The following is an 11,304-nucleotide window of genomic DNA, read 5'->3' on the forward strand; positions in this document are numbered from 1 at the left end:
ACATTTGCAGTGTTTTTGCTGCAGCTCCTAAGAGCTACATATTTTTCTTTTCCTTTTGAAGGTTCCTCAGCCTCCCCCCTTTCTTTGGTGGGCCCATTTTAAATGTGTTAAATCTAGGAAAAGATGTTATCAAAAGGAGAAAAACGTGGGGAAGAAAAGAGATGAAAACACTCTTTGACAGTTCACTTCTGTTTTGCAGCTGTGAGAACTGTAGGTTTGAATTGTGTTACCTTCCTCACCAAGCTAATTAATTCTCTTTTTTGAAAAAGCCACGTCTCCTTCCTTCAATCAGTGTCAACAGCCAATTACAATCTTTCATCACCCACAGTGTAATAACGCAAATGTTATCAAGAAAGAAAACAGTTGGACTGACAAGATTAGCAATTCAGTCCTTTCTTAATCTTGTAATCACATGGTATGCAGCAGTTTACAATACTATACACCCAAGTTTGCTAGTAAATTACTCTACAAAGGCCATATGTAAATTCTCCACTGTGTCATGTCTGTACTCAACACAGAAGTGCTGTCTGCCTGTAGGAGACATGGGATGAATTACCTCCTTAGAGTTTTCTCCTCATCTATTACCCACTGCTGAAGGTTGTTAATTATGAAAAGAGAGGCATACTTGGTAGAATATGTAACCATGAATGGATTTTAGGGCCAGCTGAAAACAGAGGCAGCTGACAGTGACAGAAGGTATTTCACCATCATTAAGACTAACACTTTGCTGTCATCTGCTGAGAGACAAAGAGCTTCTTGCCTTATGGGGGTCAGATATTTATTGATGTTGCTTGGAATTTGTTCCCAACACCTTTGGGAAGCCCAACTTTGTTATCAATAGTCAAGAATCACACTCCCCCACCACCCTATAGGGTGTGAGTGTAATCCGTATGAATTTTGGACCACAAACAGAATTATGACAGGAATGACACATGTAAGTGACATAAATAAATTGATTGAAAAGTTGCTTCTAGCCCCTGTTCTGCCAGGCTGGTAAAGCATTTAAGCTCCATCTTGGCCTTGGCTTTCTCATCTCAATGGGGTGAAATGAAACTTAAGAGGCTCATGTAATGTTTAGAAAATGAGTAAGTGGTTCTGAATTCCTGCCCGTTCTTATTGGGGTCCCTGAAGCCTGGTGACCATGCAGCCCTAGCATCTGCCCCTGGAGTGACTGCCTTTGAGTCCCCATGTGTTGCAGTTAGTTTTCCCTGGGTTCCAAACCCCTAGCTTACCTCAGCCAAGGAGCACAAAAGAGCTGGAATGAACAATTAAAGCAAATTAAAGTGAAGCTTTTTAAGTGCTCTAAAGGGGAAAAAAAAGGTCGAGAGGGCAAAGGTAGATTTACGAATGAAACACTAGCAGTGTTGAACTCCTCCTGTCTCATGTGGAGGATGGAATGTCCACCTGCATTATTGTCTTAGTTTCCAAGAGGGAAACTACCACCTGCACATCTCCATCGAAGAGAAGGTGTGGTTTACACCCCATGTGTCCTGTGAGCTCCCACTGCCTCTCCTGCTGCATCCACACCCACTCCTTGACTAAAGACCCTGAAGGAGAATTTCAACTCCCTGCACAGCCCCAGGACTTTCAGCAGTTTTAGAAGATCTTATCCTAGAGCAAATACATTTCTTTCAGAACTTCTCTCTTAAAGAACATGGAACACATTCCCAGATTTCCAAAGACCTCAGTATCATTTCTGCCTGGGTTCTTCTAGGAAGCCACTTGAAATTGTCAAGGAAAACAAGTGGAAGCTTCTACAAATCCTCGTGGCAGGAGGACTGTGAATATCCCAGAACAGAATGATGATGAGGCTTCACAGTAAACTCCACTCCACTGGAGTCACACGGTTAATATAAGAACACATCTTGGTAAATGGCAAGTAATACATCAAAATCAGAATATTTTTAATGCAAACACGTCCCCAAATCCCCAAATCATTCTTAAGTAGACTAAATGTAACCATGGTACACAATTTATGGAAGACAGCATCGTGAAGTTCAGTGTGCTTAGTGCCTTGTGCTTGGCAATCTCCCCCAAGACTGGATGAAAACATAGCTATTTCCAAAACAAACAAAGCTGCACATGTTCTGCTGTGAATACTGCATGGTTAGTCCAAATCACACAGCAAAGGCATCAGGTCCACAAATACACTTCATTGTGAGTCTACATGTGTTCCAAGTGCTGGTGAAAAGCATGTTAGGTGCCTCTGTCATTTCTAGTGTCCAGAATGCCCTCGGGGACAAAGTTAACCTCCTTTTTGTCATTGTTGTTGTTATTGTTATTTTTATTAGTACATGACTGTAATACATAATAATTTTGAAGAGAGGAAAATATAACGATAAATGAATTTTCAGAATACATGATCAATGATGAGTTATTGATTATGGGCTATGAGGGATTAAGAATTCTTACAATTTAAAGTGTGCTATCCTAATCAATTGCTGGGTAGCACAATTTATAAACACTGATGTAAATATAGAAATACCAAACTGAAAAATTTGGTACTAATTTCAAGGCACTTGCAGTCTAATGTGGTTACTGTGATTTCCACTACCCAGGTCCAACTGTGGGAAATGGATATCTTTCCAGTTTATTTTTTTCTATGCCCTATACCAAAATCAGGATCATACTAAATATACTGTTATATACTCTTGTTTTATTCAATTAACAATTTTGTAATCATTTCTTACAGTCTTTGAAAATGTGTTTTAATAGTTCCATGATAGTCTATTATGTGGGCCTTCCATGGTTGTTTAAACAAATTCATTATCGTTGAACATTTGACATCTAATGTTCCCAAACCTTACTATATATAACAATCTCATAAACATCTTTGTATATAAATCTATCAGCATTGATCAGATTTCTTTCTTAGAATATACTCCTAGAAATAGATGGGTTGTACACAGAATACGAACATTTTAAGATTCTTAAAGACATATAGTCAAACTTTTGTGGAGCTTACATTTCATATTAGTCCAGTATTCACTGAATAAGCTACTATAAGGCAGGAAAGGTGCTAGGCACTAGAAATGTATTGGTGAGCAAAACAACAGGCTCTTTGTTCTTATAGACCTTCCATCAAGAGCCTAGGCATATTGGCTTATGACTGTAATGCAGAATTCTAGGAGGCTGAAGTAGGAAGCAGGAGAGTCACAAGTTTGAACCCAGCCTGGGGAATTTAGTGACTTAGCAAGACTGTGCTTCAAAATAAAAGTAATTTTAGAAAAATGACCAGATACACAGCTCTGTGCAAAGGCCTTGGGTTAAACTTCCAGTACTGCGAGAGAGAGGGAAGGAATGAGGGAAGTGGAGGAGGAAAGGGAGAGAGGAAGAGGGAGGAAGGGGAAGGAGAAAAGGGAGAGAGGGAGGGAGGGGAAAGAGAAAAGAGAGAGGGAGAGGAAAAGGGAAGAGGGGAGAAGGAGAGGGAGATAGAGAGAGAAAGACCAACCTAGACCTGAGAACAAGAGTCTTTGTAGACTTAAGATTTAAATTTCATGCAGAACTAAGAATGTTGGGTAAGGAAAAAGTAAGAACAAAAAGAAAGCTCTGACTCTCAGAGTTCCATTTATGCAAATAATTCCAACAAACAAATGGTATTAAAATTTGCTAAGCACTATAGCAGCTGTCAAATTACCCATAAATTATGCATTGTATTCAGTTAGTTAAGGTTATGGAGAAATATTAGAAATTGGTTTAACTCCAAATGGTACTCAAAGGGAGAAATAAAAAATAATTATTTTACTTCTCAATTTAAAAATGAAAAGAAATTAATTCATATGCCAAAGGGTCTGTGTATTTATTTTTCCACAAAGTTATCTGGGAAAAAACTGCCCAAAATCCTAGGAATGGGAAAATAGAAAAGAAAGAAAGGCCTATTAGGAATTTCTACAAAATGTAATGGGTTGAGCTGACACGAATGGGATCCTCTCCCTACTTTAGATCCATAGATATAGTCTGGGGGAAAAATGTAACAAAGAAAAAAATTAGGAAGAAAGAAAAGAAGAGGAAAATAAGAGCACAAGCTAGGAGAATATATTCATATATGTATAAGTGATACAGCATTAATTTCTAGCATTTGTAAATTCTCTTAAAATCAATTTTAAAATGACAACCAACTAAAAGAACTGGTAAAAAAGACATGAACAGTGTTGCACAAGAATAGTTATTTCACAGAATTAAAAACACTCAATGGCCACTGAACAAGAAAGGATGCTTGATGTCATTAATAAGTAGAGAGATGCATCATCTTTCAAGGCTGAAAATGAGTCTATCCTTTGGCCAAAAGTTCCTTGTCCTGGCTAAAACAGTATAGAAATTCTGGCAAATGTGATCTATTGGGCACATAGCAGAACTGCTTGTTTTACAAAAAAATGGATCAACCAAAATTGCCGTTGACAAGAGCAAGGAAAAATGGAAAGGTAATGAATGAACTATAGCCTTGCCCATCAACAAAGATGAATCTCAGAAACATGTTGAGTACATAAAACTGTCTCAAAAGACAACAAAAAGAATGGCAGCATTTTTGTAAAGCTTAAAAATTAGCAGCATCCAGTAATATGTTCTATTAAGAGATACAAAGTAACGGCAATCTAGAAATTTAGAACTGTAGTTATGTCTACTTTCCTGGGCTTATACTTTAATAGAGAGAAACACAGTAAATAAGATAATAAAAATAAATGGTAGATATTGAAAAGCACTCTGGAGACAAATGAAGCAAGAGGATATAAGGTGGGTGGGAGTGGGTCTGTAGACAGATTTTAAATAGGATCATCAGGGAAGACCCAAAAGGATGACGAATAGGCAAAGACCTGATGAGAAGGAGCAAGCACTGTGGCTATCTGGATGGAGAGCATCCTGTGGAGAGCTACAGGAAGAGTGTATGCTCTCATCAATATCTGAATCACATCTGTGAAGCCAGCTTATCTGCACCAGTACAATGACAACAGCCAAAATCCTTCACCTTACATTACCCTGCTGTTCCTGTTTTTCTTTTTTACCTCTTTCACCTTGCTTTCTGAATCATATACAGTATCGACTGGGTATTTAAGGACCTGCCCCAAGAACAAGCAAGCACAGTTATTTTTTAGGTAAATGTAGTGGCAGAAGCAAAATTTTTATTCTGCAAAACTCATAGTTAGATCAGGAATTTTGCTACAATTTATAAGTACTGCAATTGCAAGGAAAATAGATTAGATTGCTGTACCTAAGTTCAATGATCCAGTAAATATAAAATTTAAATATTCCACAGTGACAATTGAGAATATTTTTGGCTTTAGAATTGGCAGGAAGTACTGTTTCTTATAGGAATTAGAACATTAGAGACATGCATTAAGATAATAGAATTTTCAAGAAAACCTTATAAACCAGGGTGAAAATTAGATTTGGGGCCTTAGTGACTGGGATTCTAATTTAACAAGCTGTGGAATTCACCTCATCAAATTGCTAAACTAATCTCTCATGCCAACAACTGCCTGGGTTAATAAAAAATATAATGCTTTTTGCATGTTAATAAATAAGAGAAAATATATAACTGCAGACTGTTCTCCTTAAATACACGCAAGTTGTATGCAACCTTAGTGGAGTCACTTTGATTTGATTGAGGCATTCTAATTAGTGGATCGAATTGCTCTCATTGTTCATAGTTCTTGTTCAACAAAACTTGTTGCATTTGCTTTTTGAAACAGTGATACCATAGATTCAATCTGATTATTACAGCAAGTAGTTGTTCTTCATGTGTTGATTTTACCGTCTTTCTAAACAATACCCTGTGCTATCAATAGAATTTGAAATTGCACTGTTTTCATTAATCAAATTATTTAGGGAAGAGTTTTCACAATGACCACTTTTCACAAAAGTGTGAAAACAATAATAACATATAGCATTTATGCATTTGGAAATCAGAGCAGCACATATACAAATTTGTACACAGTACTCATCAACACTATTATGAGAAGTGTTTCTTTAACAGGTTTGATATAAACCATATAAACCATACGGGAAGAGGGTAAGGTGATTCTCAGAGTGACTTCTCCCCTTTTCTTCCCCCTGGGCTCTGCTTGGGTTCGCCATGAGACCATTTGACCACAGAATCCTAAGAGTTTTTGCTATTCATTGACTCCTACTTTCCCATTTCTCTTTTAAATTTTGGCTTGTTTTACTAAGGAGATAAGAGTATATATGTAATATATAACAAATATAAATATATATATGTATTATGTACAGATATATGTATTGTTTTAGTGAGTTTTTCTCAATCCATTTTTATTCTTTTGTTTTTTATTTACATTCATCTGGAAATTCAACTATTTAATCTTCTATTTTTTCCTTTAAGATTTATTATTGTCTTAATGTAACTCTTTAGAAATAATAATGTTGAACTTTGAGTTATCACTGTTTTCATTTAATGAGTCAATTATGGAAGTTTTCTACACTGTGGTATTCCTTCTTTCTTTTTAACTTGAGTTTTTATTATTCTTGGTTTCTTGGTGTTGAAATTCTTGTTTTTAAGCTTTTGGGTATCTCGTTAATTCAATCTTTTATCTCATATAAGGGTTGATCGATAACTATGGTGTGTGCTCAGCAACCATATCTTTGACAAAGGGGCCAAATACTTTCTCTGGAGGAAAGATAGTCTCTTTAACAAATGGTGTTGGGAAAACTGGTTATCCACATGTCAAAGATTGAACCTAGACCCATAACTCTCACTGTGCACCAAACTACAATAAAAATGGATCAAAATCTAAATATTAAAACAAAAAATCTTCTGGAAAACAAAATAGGTGAAACTTGAAGATACAGTTGTAGGCAAGGACTTTCTGAACAGAGCCGTGGTTGCATAAGAAATAATATCAAGAATCAACAAATAGGATCACATGAAATTAAACAGCTTCTGTACAGCAAAGGAAATTACCAACAGAGTGAAAAGACATCTTATAGAATGGGAAAAGTTTTTTTCCAGATGCTCCTCAGACAAAAGGCTAATATCTAGAATATGTAAAGAACTCAAAAAAATTAGACACCTCCCCAAATTTAAAGCCCCAATAAAAAATGGGCATCTGAAATGGACAGCCAATTAATACATGAAAAAATGTTCAACATCACTGGCCATTTGAGAAATGCAAATTAAAACAACACTGAGATTTAATCTCATTCCAGAAAGAATGGCCATCATCAAGAAATCAAACAATAAATGCTGGAGAGGCTGGGGGGTGGAGGATGGAACCTTTTACTGTTGGTGGTAGTATAAACTGATACAACCACTATTGAAATCAGTATGAAGATTCCTCAAAACATTAAAAATAGAAGTGCCTTTGGACCCAGCTATTTCCCCCTAGGACCTTCCCAAAAGAGTTAAAGATATATTGCAATTATGCATGGATGCTCATGTTTATAGTAGCACAGTTCGTAATAGCCTTATCTTGGAAGCAACCAATATGTCTATCAACAGATGAATGGATAAAGACAATGCAGTATTTACATATAATGGAGTACTACTCTGCCATAAAGAAAGATAAACTTGGGTCATTTGTAGGAAAATGGATGTACCTTGAGACCATATGTTACGTGAAATAAATCAGACACACAAGCTTGAATATTCCATGATTTTTCTTATATAAGAAACCTAATATATTAATAAAGTACAAAATAAAAGATAGACAATAGGAAAAAAAGAGAAAAGAATTATTATAATCCAGCATGGTCAATGTATTTTAAAGTGTACCTTGATTTAGTATAATTGTCTCATGTGTTTTATATGGGTTTTTTTGGCCTGTTAGTCTGGCTTCAGTCTGTGTTTATGATAATTAACTTGATAAATTCTGGCAGGAAAGAAAGAAAGAAAGAAAGAAAGAAAGAAAGAAAGAAAGAAAGAAAGAAAGAAAGAAAGAAAGAAAGAAAGAAAGGAAGGCAGGCAGGAGAAAGAGAAAAGAAAGAGGGAGCAGGAAAGAAAAAGAAAGAAAGAAAGAAAGGAAGAAAGGAAGGAAGGAAGGCAGGCAGGCAGGCGAAAGAGAAAAGAAAGAGGGAGAAGGAGAGAGAGAGAGAGAGAGAGAGAGAGAGAGAGAGAGAGAGAGAGAGAGAGAAATGGGGGTGGAGGGGAAGGGGAAAAAAAGAATTGAGGGCCAGGGATTTAGCTCAGCGGTTCCTGCGCCTGCCTCACAAGCGCAAGGTCCTTAGTTCAATCCCCGGTACCAAAAAAAAATTGAGATGTGTTATGTACATGTACCAATTCCCCAGAACGAAGGTCATCATCATATATTGCAAATGTGTACTAATAAAAAATTTTAAATATATAAAAATAACTATAGTCTATGTTTCTATAAAAAAATATACTACAGTAAAATGCATGTTACCATTAATCCCCCTCAAAATACTTTCCCTCACTTTGAACACACTTTTCCCATCATTCTTGGTACTTTCTGAAGCAGCCCAGAAGTCCTCTTTCATGTCTTTATGAAAAGTACCACTGTGAATGCTACTGCTAAATGCCATCTAATAGAAAGTCAGGCTTGTAAAACGATTACAGTGTGTCCTCATCTATTTCATTCACCAGATCTAGCACAACGAGACTTTTGGCTCTTCCCCAAAGTCAAAACAACCATGAAAAGTAAATGTTTTGAATCAATTTAATACATCAAGGCAGCCATGACAGGGTAACTAAAGACACAAAAGAGGACTTCATAACTGCTTCAGAAAGTGGCAAGAATGATGGGATAAGTGTGTTCAAAGTGAGGGAGAGGGCCTGGAATGTAGCTTAGTGGTGTTGCACCTACCTCACAAGCACAAGGTCCTGAGTTCAATCCCTGGTACAAAAAAAAAAAAAAAAAAGTGAGGGAAAATACTTTGAAGGGGAGTTAATGGCAATGTGTCTTTACATTAAGAAGTTTTCACAATGTAAACATTCATTGTTCATTTTTTTTGTTCGCTTTTTTTTTTTGAGATGAACTTTCACTATGCAGTTCAGGTTGGCCTTGAACTCACTAGGTAGCTGAGGCTGGCTTGGAACTGGCGGCGATCCTCCTGCCTCAGCCTCCCAAGTGCTGGGATTACAGGTATGCACTACCATACCTGGCTTCCCTGTATTTTTTACTATACCTATGACCTACAGGCATTGTGATCATATGAATAATTACATATCCTAAAATGCTTTTAAGAGTGAAAAGGAGCCTTGTTAATAATCTTTCTGCAACAAAAATCATAAACTGGGACAGCTCCAAACAAATCCATATGGGAATTTTTAGTTCCATCCTACCCCAGTATTCCCAGTCACCATATAAGTAGTAGCATTTCTGGTTTTACTTAATAGATACTTCCTCTCTTCCAAATCCATCTTGCCAAAAACACAGTAAAAAAAAAAAAAAGACTATATTTGACAAGAACTTTACTGGAAAATTCTGGAGGGAATGGGATATAAACTTCCCCTGAAGGTAGATGTAGCCCTTTCCCAAGCTGGGATGGGTTGGCTCTTCACAGTCTGCCTACCTATGCTTCTGTGAGTTTCCAAGGGCTTAAAATCCAGTGGTCTCTGATGTCCTTCCCAGTGGATTTGGGACAGCCTTGCCAACAACATACCATCACTCAGGAGGGACTGGTCCCAGGAAGGAACTACTGGCGATGCTCGCTCAGCAGTCCTGGATGATTTGGTAAAAAAAAAAAAAAAAGAATCACATCCACAGGGAAGTGGCGCTGGAGGGGGTCTTGGGAAGCTATCAACATTTTCTCTGCCATCCTGTAATATTCATGTTTTATATGTGTTTTTGAGCTTGACTCTTTTCTCTAGTAAACGAAAGGAATTTCCTGGTACCTGCAGTTTACCTGTTCCCTTTTATCATTATGGGGGACCTGGGAAAGGTGGCTAATGTAAGAGTTCACCCTAGTAGGACTTCTTTTTCATATGGGAGGGCCATGCTTCTGCTGAATGCCTTCTTGTCTGACAGAACCCTAACTGGAAAGCCATGGCCCTTGCTGACTTCTAAAAACATAAGAGATCATTCTATCTCCACAAACTGACATTTACTTCCCCTGAGGAGCAGCTGGTCCCTTATAATAATTATTGCTACCATGTTTTATTTCATTGAAGATGTTATAAATTACAATATACACCATCATTTTATACTTTACCAAGAAAGAAAAACAATTCTGCCAATTCAGCTCTGACATGCCATCCATTTTAAAATGTGCTATGATTTTACAGATATTAAAATGTGAAAAATATGTCTCAGAATCAATAAAATGCTTGTGTGTTTTTCCTTCCATTTTCCATTACTTAGTCATTAATCTCTTCTAAGACCCAGCCATAGGGAGCTGGGGACTTGAGGCTAGAGGCCTGCCTGCTATTGTTCAACATGACTCATTACTCCCTCTTTCTGTGACCCCACCCCGACTTCTGTGAAATGACATTTCCATCAGTCCCTGCACGACCCGGCCTAACAGTTAAATAAACAGAGCTGATATATGGCATAAAATCAGACTCGTGACAAATGGCTGAGCCAGGATTTGAACTCAGGAATTCTGACTATAGTCTCATACAGTTAACTATTATAGTGCTTTCCTAAATATCTCCATGCAACCTTTCTGATATCTGCTTTGGGAGGGGTGAGAGTAAAATTGTGGTTTTAGATTATGTAATCTACATTGGAGGACATTATAAGAAATGGCTTTGTCAAATCAACATTGCATGTGATGACTGTAAGCTACTGAGCATGTGGTCCACTCATTCATACAGAGCCTCCTTTGGGAGAACTGGGAAGGAACTGTCTCTGAAGTCAGGAGGTCATTATTAGTAACAGCAGTGCTGTTTCTCAACAACTACTATTTAACTTTATCTAAAGGTTATCATGAATCTTGAAACTATGGAATGGATCACATGCCCTTCTTTGATGAGGATGATATACGAGAAATACAACCTCCGAACTGTTACAGGTCAAATGTGCTGAGTTTGTGGTCCCACAGCCTCAAGGAATAAAGTGAACAGAAGGAAGAAGTTAGAGTTTTATCAGAAATAAGGAGAGAAGAATAGCTGCTGGACTTCCAGGAAGGGTCCTGAATGGGTGGCCACAGAGGCCCTTTGTCAGGGGTAAGTTATACACCAAAGTCACAAAGTGGGTACAACATGGGTCAAACTATAGGATTACAAGTATAGCTGCTTAGCTAATGCTGATCCAACAGGGATTTGAAATGAGTCACGTAGAGAGGGTACATGGAAAGAACAAAGGCCTTTGGGAGAAGAGGTGGGTCCAGATGCTCTGCTCACCCACCCAGGTAACTGATGACTATCTGGACTTACTGGGGTGCTAATTACAGTAT

Source organism: Heterocephalus glaber, unplaced genomic scaffold, assembly GCF_053883595.1.
Source record: "Heterocephalus glaber isolate CG9 unplaced genomic scaffold, H.glaber_assembly_v1.0 deba00000546, whole genome shotgun sequence".
Lineage (NCBI taxonomy): Eukaryota > Metazoa > Chordata > Mammalia > Rodentia > Bathyergidae > Heterocephalus > Heterocephalus glaber.